The sequence below is a fragment of the Spea bombifrons genome, chromosome 2 (genome assembly GCF_027358695.1).
Source record: "Spea bombifrons isolate aSpeBom1 chromosome 2, aSpeBom1.2.pri, whole genome shotgun sequence".
Lineage (NCBI taxonomy): Eukaryota > Metazoa > Chordata > Amphibia > Anura > Pelobatidae > Spea > Spea bombifrons.
Genome location: NC_071088.1, coordinates 108,242,012 through 108,259,216, shown reverse-complemented (window position 1 = coordinate 108,259,216; position 17,205 = coordinate 108,242,012). Strand labels below are relative to the sequence as shown.

The 17,205-nt window shown below is 35.8% G+C and overlaps 1 long non-coding RNA gene across 1 annotated transcript in view; it reads left to right on the top strand.

The window, feature by feature from the left end:
* LOC128473319 (uncharacterized) overlaps positions 1-16,885 on the top strand; it is a 64,700-nt gene extending 47,815 nt beyond the window's left edge. The window contains exon 3 of the long non-coding RNA XR_008346268.1: positions 16,587-16,885. This is a non-coding gene — a long non-coding RNA (uncharacterized LOC128473319). The remainder of the gene's footprint in view (positions 1-16,586) is intronic.
* The last annotated feature ends 320 nt before the right edge of the window (positions 16,886-17,205 follow it).

The window sequence follows — 17,205 nt, the reverse complement described above, 5'->3', positions numbered from 1 at the left end:
GCCTGGAAAAAAAATTCTCCAAGATTATGAAAACTAGTCATTCCTTTAGCTTGCATTGATAATACAATTTAACCCACTTTTGTGTGTTACTTTTAGAATGATTTTTGTTACCGTTGGTGAGAATTAAATATACAGAGAATCTGATATGACCACCACGTGCAGTATACTATCTAAAGATAATGTCCCTATTAACCAAAAAGAACCATAAGCATGTATTTTGTAATGCAAATAAAAAAATATGTTTTTGTTTTTCCTGTTATTAAATTTGAATAGTGAAGGTTTATGGGGCTGAGCATGTTGGAGCGTTTATTATCATTTATATACCATTACTAAATTAAAGCCACCGGTAAACAAATAACAGTCCGTCTGCGCTCCTGCGCAAGTGTGTGTCATCCTTCACACACCTGATCGTAAGGTTGTATCAATCTGCACCAGACACACATAGGCTATTGTCATCACATTTATCAGTGATGGGTAGGGTTCAATTACCTGATATAAATTTACCATTGCTAGTTAAACATTTGTTCCACCCAAAAACGGGCAAACAACATGGGAACATTTTTCCTTTCTATATCCTTTTGGTTATAGTTACTGTCTCTGGTTTACGCACACCTGGTGCATACGCTTAATGCTGCAGTCAGATCTTGCTGTACTGTACTGAATATTGTAGCATATATATAATAATACAATATACATATCCACTCTGGTCATATACGGGGTGGGTGTTAATTGTGTTTAGCTTTAGCATATATATGATGTCAGAGTAAAATTTTCCTCGAACACTGACAAATATGTTATTTGCATACTGTAAACATTTTAGTATAAATACCTTGCCTTCTATGGATGTAAAGGCATTTTTATAGCAATTTATATTCTGTTACACGTGATAAATATATTTCTGGCGCTTTCAGATAAAATACAATAAACCGCAATGAGATAGGAAATCAGTTACAGACTTTATTTAGGGTAATTGATCTATTGATTCCCTACTGTAAGTATCAGTTTATGTGAGAATATTAATAATCCCACCTACAGTACAGAAATAGGCCCAAAATGTAATGCTCATTATATGTTCCAGTTTTTTTTCTCTCTTCAATGAGATATACTGGTTTCATCTGAATAATTACATATTGTTTCCATTACCCCAGAAATCTAATTTTGTTGTATATTTATTGCTTTACTTTAATGTTAGATTGAAACATATTGTCTTTTATATCCTGTTTGCTATGTGTTATTGTATTATAGGCTATTTCATGTTTCCTAATCATAGTAAATTGTTTACTTCGCAGTCTACAGTTCCTTAACCTTTATTTTTGTTGCTTCACCAAACAAGTTTAGTTGATGGAAAATTCTGGATTAACCTGGTCTTGGTATAAATTATGCTCTGAGATGCTTGTGGAAACCTTTAACCAAGCTTCAGAGATATCCTGTGCTTTAACCAAATTAATGCCATGGTAGCACACATTCAATGTGTCTGACGCCATGTCCGGCCATTTTACAATAAAAAAGAAATGATGATCACCTTCTCGTCAAGATGTTGATTGCATGCCAAACCTTTTGGGGGTTCATTCAATGCGTTTTAGATAAAGATTTTTTTATTGTTCTTTTTTTTTTTTAAATGTCCTATTTCCAGCTTACCATTTACTTGTACATGAGTAGATCAATGTTAGTACCGTCCACAGGCAGAATAAGTATGTATTGTAACCCGTTTATAGTAACTGTGCTCATGGTCCAGACCTTCACTGAAAAACCGGGAGAGAGGTTTAGAATACTTAAAAAAAAAAAAAAAAAAAAAAAAAAAAAAAAAAATTAATAAAAAAATAAAATAATAATAATAATAATATAAAAAAACCTAAACAATTGAGAGTAAAATCAATTTACAGATGATTATATCCTATTATCCCATTATATGTAAACGTTTTGGCGTATGCATTAATTAACTGCACGCCTCAATCGATTAATTTGGAATCTGCTGGCGCTCTATAAATAAATGTAATATAATGATTACATTAAGCAATCAAGGTGGCTATTCTGGGGTGTGTTTGGAAATATTATGATGCAGGAGAGTGGGAGTTTTGTGATTAGACCAATCCATTTTTGTGCTACATGACCTGGCTGTTTTAAAGGAGCTATTCCATTAAAAGAAAAGCATTCAGTTCAGTATCTCGTATGTTCCACAAATAAACCTTAGCAGATCTGTCACTTTATTGTTTCTCTGAAGGGTTAATCACAGAAATAACACTGAAATGTTTCAGAAGCCCTTTCTGTTTCTATGACAACCGTCTATCAGTGCCACCTGACACAGTTTTACATGATTAAAGAATTATTTTTTAGAAGGATTTCAGTATTGAACAGTACTGGGAATAATGCTTCCAATGCAACATTTAGTTAGCAATTTTAAGTTATATGAGCACAGGTTAAACTGGAATTCTTGCTTACACAGCTTCCACGCATTGCACAGAAACATTCCAAACAAGCTTTAAAGGCATCTGCGGTGTATGGAATACATACAATAGAAGCTATATATGTGCATAAGACCAGTATGTACATATGTGTGCCTTTATATGGTGATATAGTAATGTATAAGAGCTTTCCATGGTAGGACCAACACAATGGGGTCTATTGACTAAAGGGAGTGTTGCCAGGAGAGTTGCTTCCCAGCTATTTAACATCTATATTCACTAAGAAAGACCATCAGTGGTGAGTTTATCCAGCGAGAACTGGCCCTGTATAAAATTGATGAAGAAATTTCACTGGTTTAACTATACATTATAGAGGGCTGGTCAGAAGCTCACTTGGGTAATGTATAGTGAAATCCTGGAGATTAAATGCAACTCTTCCTTTAATGAATCGACCCCAATAGGTCTAGTGGAGGCAGTGAACACAAAATACATATACAAGGCAAATACCCAACAAGATAAATTACGTAAGTTCTTCAGGCTAAGGATCTTCTTACCTAATGTATTCATACCTATTGTACCCTGTTGATAATGTCTATATGACATATTGTACCTATTGTACCGTCCCTTTATTATACTGACTACTAATACATATACATCTTATGGGCACTGCATTTTTGAAGGTTTTCCAGTTCTCGGCATACATTTTTCTGTTTATAAAAAGTATAAATTAGGCATCTCCTAGGTACTTTCATACTGTAGGCAAATGTACAATAAATGTGGAAGAGAATGATGCAATGGGAAAGCTTATGCTCAAGGTGTGACCTCAATTAACTATTCTAACGTGGTGTCGGTGTGCTAGTGATTATTATTTTCAAGATTGGGTATATAATATATATATATATATATGCAGTTCCTAAAAATTATAAAAAATGCATCTATTCTCTTGCAGGTAAAACTGTTCAGACATTTGTCTACTGGCTAAAGCCATCCCGAGGCTCTATCTCAGGAGGAAGCTCTTTGCTCTGATATAGCAAGAGGATGTGTATAGATTTTTATTCTTGGCTACTGCTCTCGTTATTGTGTTATCTAAAAGTGCTTTTACTTTTTTTCTGTAGTCCAGAAGCCTCAAAAAGCAGATGTTATGCAATTAATTATGTTACAAGAAACAAACAATAATAATCTGTAACAGTGAGCCATCTTTAAATGCTTGCATTTACTGTATTTACTAAGTTTCATTTTAAAACTAAAATAGAGTTCACTATTGAATCACTATTTTTCCAGTTATCCTCTTCCTAAGTTTCTTTGTTTAATAATTTTTATTTTTTATCATTATTATGACTTTTTTATAAAAATAATATAGGATACAAATTATTTGCGAACAGAAATGACAATAGTAAAGGGATATTTAGTGCCTAAATTAGAATGCTGTATTTCAACAGCCCAGGATGGATGTCAGTATGACATCATACACAGCCTGTATTTCGCGTTTGGATTATCTAGGGAGTACCCACGGGGAAAGCCATTTTATTTTAAAATATGTTTCACATTTTTTTTTGCTTATATGTTACCTACACATAGATGTGGTTTATTCAGTTGGTATTCAAAATCTTCCTGCTGTAGTCATTAACAAGAGCTGACTCCAACCAGTCAAAAACACACGTTCTGCTTTTTATATCCATGCATGTCTGAAGGTTAGGAGTATCAATTTTCTGAATTACTATGTAGCCTTCTGCACTGAGCAGACAAATGTCTTAATAGCCTGGGTGATTTAAATTGCTATACTTGCAAGATAACTTTGTGAGATTCAACTTTTTTTTTTTTTAACTCGGCAGCATTATTTATTTTCTTTTGAATTAGCTCATCAAGGGTGATTTATGTATGTATTATAATACAATGCTGCCGTAGAAATTGGTATTATTGGCAATTATTCTGTAAAGTGCATTTAAGTGAGGTTGGCCTCAGTTTTGGGTTGAGTGTGTAGCTGGAATACAAGGAAGATAACCCATAGATACTGTACTCTATAGGAAATCCTCATTTCCCATTGGTGAATCAACACCTACAAAACATTTTCCATAGCTACCAGGGGAAAATGTATATATTATTTTTATATAACAACTACCTTCTCAGATGGCGTGTGCTATAATAAGGTCCAAGATGCAAAGACAAATGCTTCCTTAGCTGAAATAAATCAAATCATTGATGAGGGGATTTTAGTCCTAAAGAGAGACTGTCCACGCTAAATAGGGACACTCGGGGGGTATGAAATTACGAGTTTCTTCTATTAATATTAAAAGGTATTCTCCATCTGACAATTTGTGTAATTTTAAATCATATCAGAATATTGTTTATACATACATATATACACAAATGATGTATTTGACTTAATTTTAGAGAATTGTTTCCTATTCATCTCTTAACCTACATTTCTCTGCTGAGAGCTTGTAGAAAAAGCCTCTATCCAACGTAGGCCCTTGTTCCTCATATAACTCTAACCAGTGACACATGTTCTCCATTGTTGCTCCTTTCCGCTTCCCTTAGGCTTTTAGGTCTTGCTTACCTTTCACACCCTCACAATTACCTAGCGCAAACTGCCATCTCTCACAATTTCTTCAATCACCATCTGACTCTGTTTCTATCCTACTTTCACTAATGGTCTTTTCTCAGTGTCCATCATCAACATCTTATTGTTCTATGTTCTTCCTTAGTAGGCTTTGTTCAGGATCTTTTAGTTTCAACTGCCATCTCAGGTTGTGCCCAGATCTGCCCTTTCATGCCCTTATTCATGTTTCCTTTACTCATTACTTGCATCTCTTTTCAACAGTTATCAATTTCTGTTACTTGCATAATCTAGGATTTCACCCATGCCCTACTGGAATTCCCTACCTCGTCCTGTCAGACTTTCTCCTACTTATTCAAACTTTAAGTGTACACTAAAAAACCCAACTGTTTAAAAAAAAAAGTTGTAAAACTCTTGTTCTATCTCCCGACATGTTTCATCATTTATTAAAGTACATACAAACATCTCTTATACAGTCGTGTGAAAAAGGAAGTACACCCTCTTGAATTCTGTGGTTTTATATATATCAGGACAAAATAACAATAGCAGGTCTAAAAATGAGGTAAACACAACCTCAGATGAATAACAACATATGACACATTACACTGTGTCATGATTTATTCTACAAAAATAAAGCCAACATGGAGAAGCCATGTATGAAAAACTAAGTACACAATGGCCCTTGATTATTGATCAGCAGCAAGTTTGACCACCTCTATAAAACCCAAGGTTTTAGCAATTTGCTGGTATGGATCATTCAGGTGTGAATGGCAAAGAGGAGAAACATCAGCAATGTTCTTAGAGGAAAAAATAATTCTAAGGTGAGAAAAAATATTCAAATTGGAAAACATTCAAGACATTTGTCAATATTCGCATGAGTGGACATCCCAGCAAATTCACCCCAAGGCCAGACCATGCCTCTTCTCACTAAAAAGAACATGACAGCATGGCTTAGGTTTGAAAAGTTGCATCTGAACAAGCCATAAGACTTATGGAACAATGTTCTATGGACAGACGAGACCAAAGTGGAGATGTTTGGCGGTAATGCACAGTACCATATTTGTTGAAAACCAAACACAGCATATCAGCAACAGCTAATACCAACTGTCAAGCACCGTGATGATTAGGGCTTATTTTGCAGCCACAGAACCTGGGAACCTTGCAGTCATTTGTTCAACCATGAACTCCTTATATATATATATATATAATGTAGTCGAGAGTCAAATGTGAGGCCATCTGTCCGACACCAAAAGCTTGGCTGAAATTAGATAATACAACAGGACAATGATTCCAAACACACCAGCACATCTACAACAGAATGGCTAAAAAAGAAAAGAATCAAGATAGTATGCCCTGATATGTAAAACCATAGAATTCAGTATATATATATATATATATATATATATATATATATATATATATATATAATACCACCTAGGGCATAATACCTTGAGAGGACCAGTTGTTTAAAATAAAAGATATCTTATATAAGGTTGCAATGATTAAGATTATTTCATATATCTCTCTTTCTATATATATATATAGCTCTGTGTTGTACTGAAATGATGGAAAATAGCACATATTTTCTACTTCAAAGGAAATGTAGAAAGAGACATTCAAAAAATTAAAGATAATTGAAAAATGAATAGAAAGAGAGTAAAAAAAAAAAAAAAGAAACAGATCCCAGACGCTATTAAATTAATGTCCAGGATCAGAAATGAAGAACTCAAAAAGAAAAATGGAACTACTGCTTTGTAACTTTTCATTATATGATGAATTGTCTCCTTTTCTGCATTGATATTCACAGAGCTATTTGTAAGATTTAAAAGGACAGTTTACTTTCCTTGACAGACCCAATGTAGAAGAATGTATATCAAAGCAACAATACCTTGAACGAGTGAGAATAACACTCCATGTACAGTGAAACTTCTGGAGTGGCTTCAATGGAAGACAATCCACATTGTCCTTCAAATGATATTTAATGATATTTGAGCAATTATAATTTTTTCAACTTTATAAGTGTCATCATTTATTGTCTTTGTGAACAATTTACAGCAGAGTTCATCTGATCGTAAACATTTTGGTTGCAATTATTTCTATTTATTTATTTTAGAAAAATGCAGTCCCTCTTTACAGGGGCACTGAATGAGTTTAACCTGTAGATTGTTGAGCAGGGCCCTCCTCACCTGTTGTCTTTGTAAGTCAAATTGTTAGATTGCATACTAGTTTTGTCCTGTCCACCCATTGTACAGCGCTATGGAATTTGATGGCGCTATATAAAACAATAAATAATAATAAATGCCATCTTTGTTTACTGACCTGCATATGCTGCATGTGTTCACAAAATATGAGATTCCAAAAAGCATTGTGTGCACTGGAACTTATTAAATAAGGTGTTTGTGTGTGGAGGGGGGGGGGGGTGAATGAACTAAATCTTCCTGTAAAGAGGTGTTAATGCCCAATTATTTTCCGGGACCAGTGAAGCAAACAGTAATGGTTTTCTTACTGCTTAACAAGCATTATTTTGATTATAAACACCTCTTGAGTGCCTCTAATTTTTGTTCTTTTTGAAACCCCGCTCGACTATTTGTGCAGATGACTTGCTAAGACAGCTAATGGGCCAAGAGGCTCTGCGAAGAGTGTCAAAAATTGCCATGACTGTTCCTTTAAGACTGGCTTTTCCCAACAATAGTACACATTCATTGCTACTTTCCTGCCCATATATACTTTAAACACTTTATTGTTTCACTTGTTTGTGATGATTTCTTTTTCTGCTGCTTAGCCGTTTTTTTTACGTTTTTTTTTTTCCCTGAAATATTTCAGTGTTCTTAAACAACGTTTCAGGAAAATTATGATTTTGCAGCATGCAGGATTTGCCTAAAAGAATTGTGATACTGAGCAATACTATTTATAAATCAAAATGACAATTTTGAGATCTACAAATCTATCTTTGCATTAGAGAAAGCCACATGATGTAAATCAAATATTAGCCAGTTTACTAGAACCGTCAAAAAATTCACTGCAAGTTGCACATCCATCAAATATAAAGCCATTAAGAACCTCCGTGGGGAACCTTAAAGTGGAACTGTTTCTGTTACAGCTTTTATCATAACAAAATATATTAGAACTACCAACAGATTGTACCTTTTGTCTTGTAATCCATGTAATTGATTTGGATATATTAGTTTAAAAGTTTACCTCAGGGAAACAGAAATCGGTGGCAGAATGTGGCACAACTAGCATGATTAATTTCCTATCCAAAAGTTACCACCTCACTCTACCCTTATGGCTGCCTCGACCAACAGACCGCAGTCAGCAACTGAACAATAGTAGAGATATCTTAAAGGTGCTGTTCCACCTTCCATGTTTAATGCATTCAATACAGCAAGCTTGGTGGCCCTAAAGGTTTGGTTGCATCCCTCCCATACTGATGAGCTGGGTCATTAGGTTTTGGAATTGATCCTAGTAGAACATCTCTTCTTAAAATGAATTCCTCACACTCACTCTTTCTATGCCTCCCTACCTTCTGTGCCAACTGTTTTCGTGTCCGAGTCTCCTTTCACACAGCTCCGCTTTTTCTCTTGTCTCTTGGTGCACTTCCACCTCCCCTCTTATTCACAATTGCACAGATAAGTCTGGTTCACGGAGAAGCTGGCAATGAAAGAAGACCAGGGGACAAGCAGAAGCTACAAGAAAGGAGACAGGAACATATAACCGGTCAAGGGTAGGAAGTCTCCTTTTGGGACAGTCTGCCCCCAGTAGATCTGCACTCTAGGCTGCCACCTACCTTGCCTATAGGTAGTGTTGGCCCTGTCTCAGTGGGTTGGAATATAACATTACAACAGATTGTTTAACATATTCTGTAGTTGGCTAAACTTAACATTCTCATAAGTATTGTTATTCATTACATTTGTCTATCAGAACCCATCCATAATGTCTAGTTGTCATCATGAATCACAGTGCAAGGTTAAATCATGCTTCAGAAGAAAGTTAAAAAGTACGCTGCACCTATTTAGATGAATTAAGAAGATCAACACTGCAATCGCAGACTAGCCATTATACTAATGCATTTGGGTTATTACAGAATAATGACTGCGATACACCTTTACATCTTCACTTGATAAATGCAGAACCTGACAAGTGCAATTTGAACTGATGAAAAATACATTGTAAAAAGGGTACATCTCTAAACATAGATTTAATTGTACATGCTCTATACAAACAGCCATAGTACTTGTAGTTCTAATTACAAATCAGATAAATAAATTAATAAGGTATAATTTGACCACTTAGATTACATAAATAAAGCTACAGTACATTTCTTTTTTTCCCCTTTGGTTTCATTGTTGATTCTAATATGTAATCTCTAATTTGTTATAGAAGCATTGCCAGATATAAGACTGTACTTGTGCATTTCAAAAGAGGAGATATTTTCGAATAAAACATCATAACCTAAAACTAGAGGTTCAGAGGCTTAGATGTAATGTAAGGAAGTTTTACTTTGCTAAGGGAGAGGTAGATAAGTGGATCATTCTCCCAGATGAAGTGAGGTTAATACAGTGAGGGAATTTGAACATGCATGGGATAGGGATGACAAGACAAAGGATCGTCCAGCAGGAAAACCAGCAGACTATATGGCCAAGTGGTCCTTATCTGAAATCACATTCTATGTTTCCATGTATTTTTTAACTAGAATCTATAAATCTATGGGTTTGGTGTGATTTGTAAGGAGGGTAATAGTCCTTCTGTTAGTTCATTCTCATTTGGTTTTTCAACATTTTAGCTGGTCTATTCTTACAGCTGAAAAACGAACTACTGAAATTAATTTGGAACCCAGAGGTTTGAGGTTTTGAGCCTCAAATACATTCTGCCGGAGATGGCAGGATATATGCTGTTGTCTATATAGTACTCCAAACAGGCTCAGGCAAAGCAGTTCTAGGACCCATTAGGTTTTAGTTCCTGATAATCATCCATCAATGATCGATAATATGAGTAGTTGAAAGGAAAGGTGAGAGAGGGAAGATGAGATAGAGACATTTCAATACTTAAAGGAATTTAATACAGTAAAGGACGGGAAATGTTAGAACAAGAGCCCATAGTCTAAAACTGGAGGGTCCTTGGTTTAGATGTATATAAGGAAGTTTTATTTTACTGAGAAGATGGAACAGCCTCCCATGAGAAGTGGTAGAGTCTAATATAGATAAAATTTAAACATACATGGGATAGGCGTAAAGCTATCCTGAATCTCAGACAAGACCAAGGACTGAGTCTTTACATCAGGAAAAATGGGCAGACTAGATGGGCCGACTGGTTCTTATCTGCCATGAAATTCTATGTTTCTATTGGACATATTTTCACAAAAGCATTTCATTCAAGCTAAACAAGAATCCCTTTTCCTGGGAAAAGTTAAGATATGTTTATACCGTATTTTCTTTATTTAGAACGTTGATAGAATGTATATTGTATACCCAGCCATAATGTTTTATAAGAAGATCTCAGGAGACTTTGAGAGGATAATTAGGTTGGAAGGGCAGTGACTTGGTTTATTGCCTGAAAGAAAAGTTAAACGAAAGTGGCAGGTGAAGTTATTTTCTAAGGTAAACAATATTTTGAAGAGAAAATGTCAGAATTCATGCATGTCAATTACAATTGGCTGGAGTTCTCAACCCTGAAAATGTCAAGATTTGCTCCTTTATCATGAGGCGGTGTGCTATCTGACAGCTAATATGTCATAAAGGAATTACATTGGTGGGTTGTCATTTATTTCATAAAATTTGTTCTTTATTAAACTTTATTCCATGGTCATAAAACTAAATATTTTTTCCTCTACAAAATATATATATATTTCTCTAAATCTAATGTAGTATTAAATCTGACGGCCAAATAATATCAACATTTTTATAGGTTTTGTATTTTTAATCTTTATATTTGGATTCATGTTTAGCATAATAAATATGCTGCCAGAATAAATGTACCCATTCTGCCATGACAGCAACATCTGTGGGTAAGTCTAGACCCTGCCAAGCTGTGGCCTTGTTTCATTCATGGTATGCCTCACTTCCACAAAAGCCATTCTAGAGGAAATTATCTATTTCTGTATTTTGGGTATAGGTAGCACCTATAGTTATTGGGTCTATAGGTACTAAATGTGCCCTGCATACTTTAGAATGTTTGATCAGGTACCTAAAGCCCTCTTAAAATGGGTAAGTATAAATGTCGTTTGTTGTACGCCGCAAGAGAATGACCAGTGTGAAGGACTCTCCAACACTCTTAGTAAATGCTTTTCCCCAAACATATATGGCAGGTAGGTGGGATAAACTAAGAAATGGCCTTTGTATATTCATAATAAATTAAAACTCTTACGTCTATCATTAAGCATTGGCTAATTATATCTATCTACCTATTCTGCCGGGTTGATTGACTAGTTGCATAAGCCTGCTTTGGGCCATCAAGTGACTAATGTACACATGGGAATCTGTCACAGCAGCAAAATTGTGTTGGCAGCAGTATAATTCTATCATTATATTTCAAAAATGTGTGGAAATCAAAATAACTTTAGTTTTATACATCACCGCAAGCTGTTTACATGTAAAACAGATGTTTAGATAGATTTTCTACTTAACTGGTAAATATGCTTCGTAACTATATGTGTTTAGGATTGTATAAATAGCACAGTGACACCCCAAGAGATGAAAGAAAAAGCGCTTTGACATTGAGGAAAATGGCTTTGACGTAGAGGTGATCTAGATTCTGATTACACTAGAGAGGTATGCTACAATGATGGCGTCAGTAGATCTATTTAAAAGGGCAATGGGAAAAAAACAAAACCGCACTACGGTTTACACATCAAATTACACATCAAATTAGTAAAACAATACGCGAGTTTTGTTCACTTTATGTGACGTGAAAAAACTTTACTTTGTAAAACCAAAGCAAGGGAAACTTTCCCTTTGGTAGAAACGATATATTATCTATCAAATCATATATAACATACAGAGCTTTTTCCTGTGAGCTAGAAGTAACTGCTGGCCCCATGCTTGTCACATTACTGTACTTATTATGAAGGTGCAATGCTGGTTAGACAAAACGCTAATTGCATTGCATTGTGTTAGATCACATAATGCTTATCAGATCAGTCATGTTCTTTACTCTTAGGGTTTCAAAACATAAAATAACACAGAAACTTTTTAAAACTTTTCAATTTGTGTGTCAACAACTTATAAGTGCCTACTTTCGTGCTTTCTGATAATTATACAAGTCAAAGCTATGAATCAGGCAAAAGGTTACTTTATTTTTGGGAAGCTTTGGGGATTCACCAGTACCAGGAATGTGTCATTTATTTACAAGAATGTTATAGGTGGAACAGCACCTTTAAATTAAGTTTTCACAATCAACACTTGCTAACATGACAAAACAGCAACACATATCACTGATAACATATATGATATTAGAATTTTATAATATGGCAATATGTCTGTTTCTGTTGAAAAGGGAAAACCCAATCATCAAGCATACATATTCAGGCTCAGCAGATCTGTGCTTTCTTCTCGGGGGCATAATTTGTTTCCTAATTATTATTGGCCTTTTATGGATATGATTTAGGTCCATAGCTTTTTATTTCTGAACTCATCCTATTCTAACATTAGGTGCCTGTGTTGCACCTGTGTTTTGCCCTGCTAATACTTTTTATGTAACGGAATGAGACATTTAGAATAATAACAATAATAATAATAATAAATACACTTGGGAATTTGGGTTATTTAAAAGGAGAAACCAAGGAGTTAATGGCATTTAAAGACATAAAACCTATATGTTCCTCTTGGTTGCATAGATGATCAATAGCATTCACAACAAAGCCTGATTTAATACAATTCTTAAAGATACCACTTGTCTAAGTAATAAATAGTATGTAGAAAAAACAATCGTACTTGATTAATTATTTTAATAAAGTCATTGTGACTAATATTTAGATATTTAAGCCGTGTGACAGTAAATCACAAACACGCTTTTCTTCATGCTGTACTGCTTTTAGTATTTAGAGGCAGTTTTTCTCTATTCCTAATGCCCGGTTTGAATAGCCTTGATGTATTAGTCCCTTTATTTGTAAAGATTGGGTTTAGCTCTGCGGTTCAATGAATGAGAACACACTCTTGTTTCTGAGAAATTACATCCCTGGTATTACCTTTGTTTTATTTCTACAACCATATCTTCCCATTCCCTCCCCTTTTCCCAGTGTATAATTTTGCTTTAAATAAATTCAGTATATAAGAGGAAGTGTTAATATTAGTGTTCTTTTTTTCTGTCTTAACTTGGCATAAATTATGTTCTAAGCCTTCACACTGAGAAATGTAGTAGGGGATCTAGTGTTTTTGGAAAGGCTCTTATTTCACATTTCTTAAAGAGAAAGAAACTAAAAAGTTTTTGAAGGAACAAGTATACATTCATTATACCCTCTTGCTGTAGCTTTTGAATACCAAACAAAAAAAAAGTTAATTCCTGTTCGACACAAAAGACCAATTTGAAGAATCTGGGTATCACTAGTAAACAATTAGGGTAATAAACATTAAATACTAAACATTGATAATAATAACAATCCCTCTAGATTGTAAACTCGTTTGAGCAGGGTCCTCCTCACCTGTTGTCTCTGTTAGTCAATTTGTTATGTTATATGCAGAGGCGTATCTAAGGTATGGCAACTATGGCTCGTGCCATAGGCCCCATTTGAAAGGGGGCGCCAGTGAGCGGCTTTTAAACCCTCCTTTTTTTGTTTTGTTTTGATGCGGAGGAGAGAGAGGCGCCTAGCAACCGCTCGGCACCCCTCATTCTCCTCCACGAGGCCTCTACTTCTGTCCCGGTGCCGGCATTTAATGCTGCGCGCCGGAATATGACGTCCTATTTCGGCGCTCAGCAGTGAAGCAGCGGGCGCCGCAGCAGAGCAGAAAGACAGAAGCCTCGTTCTCCCATCGCTGGACCTAAAGGTGAGAGAACTACAAAGAGGGAGAGAGTAGATAGTGAGTAGGGGAGGGAGAGGGGTTAGAAAGTGAGTAGGGGAGGGAGAGGGGTTAGAAAGTGAGTAGGGGAGGGAGAGGGGTTAGAAAGTGATAAGGGAAGGAGAGAGGGATTAGAAAGTGATAAGGGAAGGAGATGGGGTAGATAGTGAGGAAGAGGGTAGTAGGGAAAGGAGAGGGAGAGGGGTTAGAAAGTGACAAGGGAGAGATAGGGGATAGATAGTGAGGAAGAGGGTAGTAAGAATATTGAAGTAAGTAAAGAGTGTGAATTAATGTGTGGATGCATTGTTTGTGTGTTAATGTGTTGATCTATACCTGCTATCTGCAGCAGGGTCTAATATTTATATATATATGGGCAGCAGGGGCTAATAATTGGGTTTTAGATATTTGGACAGGGACGCAATTTCAGTGCTTGCCATAGGCACTATTTTCAGTAGATACGCCTCTGGTTATATGCTACTATGTCCTGTTTTCCCATTGTACATCGCTACGGAATTTGATGGCGCTATATAAAACAAATAATAATCATAATTTAAAAAGCAAGCTGAAAAATGAATACTGAAAACTAAGTTTAGATGCTCAGCAACTTGTTCAGCTCAAACAAAACTTGTGTATTTGCGATCAGCCATATTTTAGCTGGTAGGTCCCATGCAATTTGTACACTCGTGGCAACTCACAGCAGCTCAAAGATGCGAATACTTTGTTCATAAGCTAACCTAACTAAACTCTGGGGTAAGTGCATAGAACTTAAAGATCAGACTTAATGATGTTGTGGGCAAGCAGTCCAAATGGGAAAAACTCAGTCCTACCCACTATGCCTCTTACAAGCGTTACTCTTGTTCTAAAGGCTATAGGTATAGACTGTTTAATTGACAACGTTTTTAATCTTTTGTTTGCTCATGAAAATAGAGATAGAGTTTCACTACCCAGACTTGGCTGAATGTGTGCCATGAACAATTTGTCAGTGAACAAGTTAATAAGCAAACTGACCTTGAAAGACCCCTATGCATTCTAATTAAATTTTACCACTTTGTAGATTACCATGCTTTGCAGTGGGTGGAAGCTTTTGACACAATTATTGATGCTATGCCTTTCATACATGGAAGACCGAGGCAAGCCAAGCACCCTTACACTCTCTCTGTAGTGATAAAAGGTAGATCAAAACATGGCTGTCCATAAGAAATCAGGAGAGGTCACCTTGCTGATATCTCTTCCTCTCTGTATGCTATTAAAATGCATTGATTTTCCCATCGAATGCCTGTCTCATAATAATTATAGTTTCTGATATTGCTGCTGTCTTGAAAGTGATTTGTACCCTTCTATGCATATCTACTTTAAAGCACAGTAAATGGTGCGGTCATGTAATACATCTGAAACTTCAATAAGGAAATAAGATGAATTCCATCAGGACTGAATGCAGTTGAAGGAGATTGCAGTTGAAAGATGAAAGGCACACGTTTTCTCACATAATGCATCTGAAAAGCTGTGGAGTATTGTGGCACAAGAGCTCACACTGCACAGAAGCACAGACTTGCCAATAGTAGAATAAACATCCACAAAGTTCTTGATAGTACCTGATCTCTGTAAATTCCATGTTTGCAAAATCCAGAATTGCTTGTATTTCCAGTTTTCACACATTATTTGTATATAAAAGGGTATTTTAAGACCATCTGATGTTTTTCTCTTGGTTATAAGGGTAAATGCTTCTTTAGTCATATGTTTATTGATGCCTGCATCCTGCTGTCCTTGGTAATTCCTCTGGTGTGCTATTTCACTAGGACAGTGATGATTAATGGTGCCCAGTGCATGCATGACCCATAAGATGTGTCCTGCAGTTGCATATGCAGTGACCCTCACATGCACAAGTAGCTTGCACACTGCAAACATGGTGGACTGGATGGCAGGACGTGTCAGACCAGGAGCCTTTGGCTGATATCCCTCCGTTAAATCCACGCCCCCTGACGAAGCTCATTGTAGCGTAACGTACGTTGGGGTTGGTACGTTTGGACTTGGCACCATTCATTACCAGGCCTTTTGCTGTTTTCAGCCTTTCTTATAGGTTTGGTTAGTAACTTTTGAGCACCGATGTACCATTGCTGTATGTTATTTCATTTGTTCCTTTTCACTTTATTGCTTTGGTCATCCTTGTGTTTCTTATTTGTGCCTTTATATACACACGTATGTCCATCCTAGTTCCTATAGTCCTGTGCCCCTGTTCATATGTACCTTCCTATATGTGTCTTGGTTCCGAGATACTTTTATATTATATATTTTTTTATATGTATTTAAATCATAGTGTTTAATAAAGATTTATATTTTTTTTCCTTACGTGCTCTCCTTGCAATAGGTTTTGGTGTTTATCCATTCACTACAGTAAACCTTGATTCCTGTATTGGTTTAAGCGGAAACTTCCAATGAATCATTCAAATAAGGACACTATATTCACGTTTTGAAAATAAATTCTTAAAAAATGTGTTTTATGAAAAAGGGAAGCCTGGACTCAAATATGTTGTAATTCCTTCATTTTTGATCAGTTGATCGTAACAGTTTTTCAAATGTTTGGCTAATGCATTAGATGCTTTTCATGGAATCCTTAAATTATTCTTTGTTCTCTTTTAGGTTGCGGAAAACTCTTTACATTTCACAAGAATACCCAAGATACTTAAAAGGTAAAAGTCTTAATTAATTGTACACTTACAGTACATTTACTTTGTGACTTATCAGTATCTATTTATGTAACTGAATTGCATTTAGAAGAATAATACGTTTTTGTTATTTATCAACATATCTTATGTACACAATATAGTGACTTTTAATTTCTGATACAGTTATACCCATCAAACATTCTGAACTCCTAGAAAAAGAGAGACCGGGGATTTAAGTGGGGCAATGGAGGGGGTTTGCGAAGAAGGACTGTACTACTAAATAAGGATACTTTGGAGATATTAGGGCAATTAGCCTTACCTCTGTCGGTGGTCTCATCTTATTTGAATGCACGTGCATGATGTCAGACATGGAAGCCTCACATGCATTTGTCTATATTAAATCTCATCTGCACAGTCAACTAATTCAGAGAAATAATTTCCAGTTGAGATGTGACTTTCAGTGCCCACTGCAAGATATAAATAAACATACTTGAGCTCTTGTGAGCATCTTCCATGACTCTCGGCTGCAATGATGATGAGGGTCATCTGAGCTGTACCCCACAAAAGTAGGTACATCAGAGGCAACAAAAGGG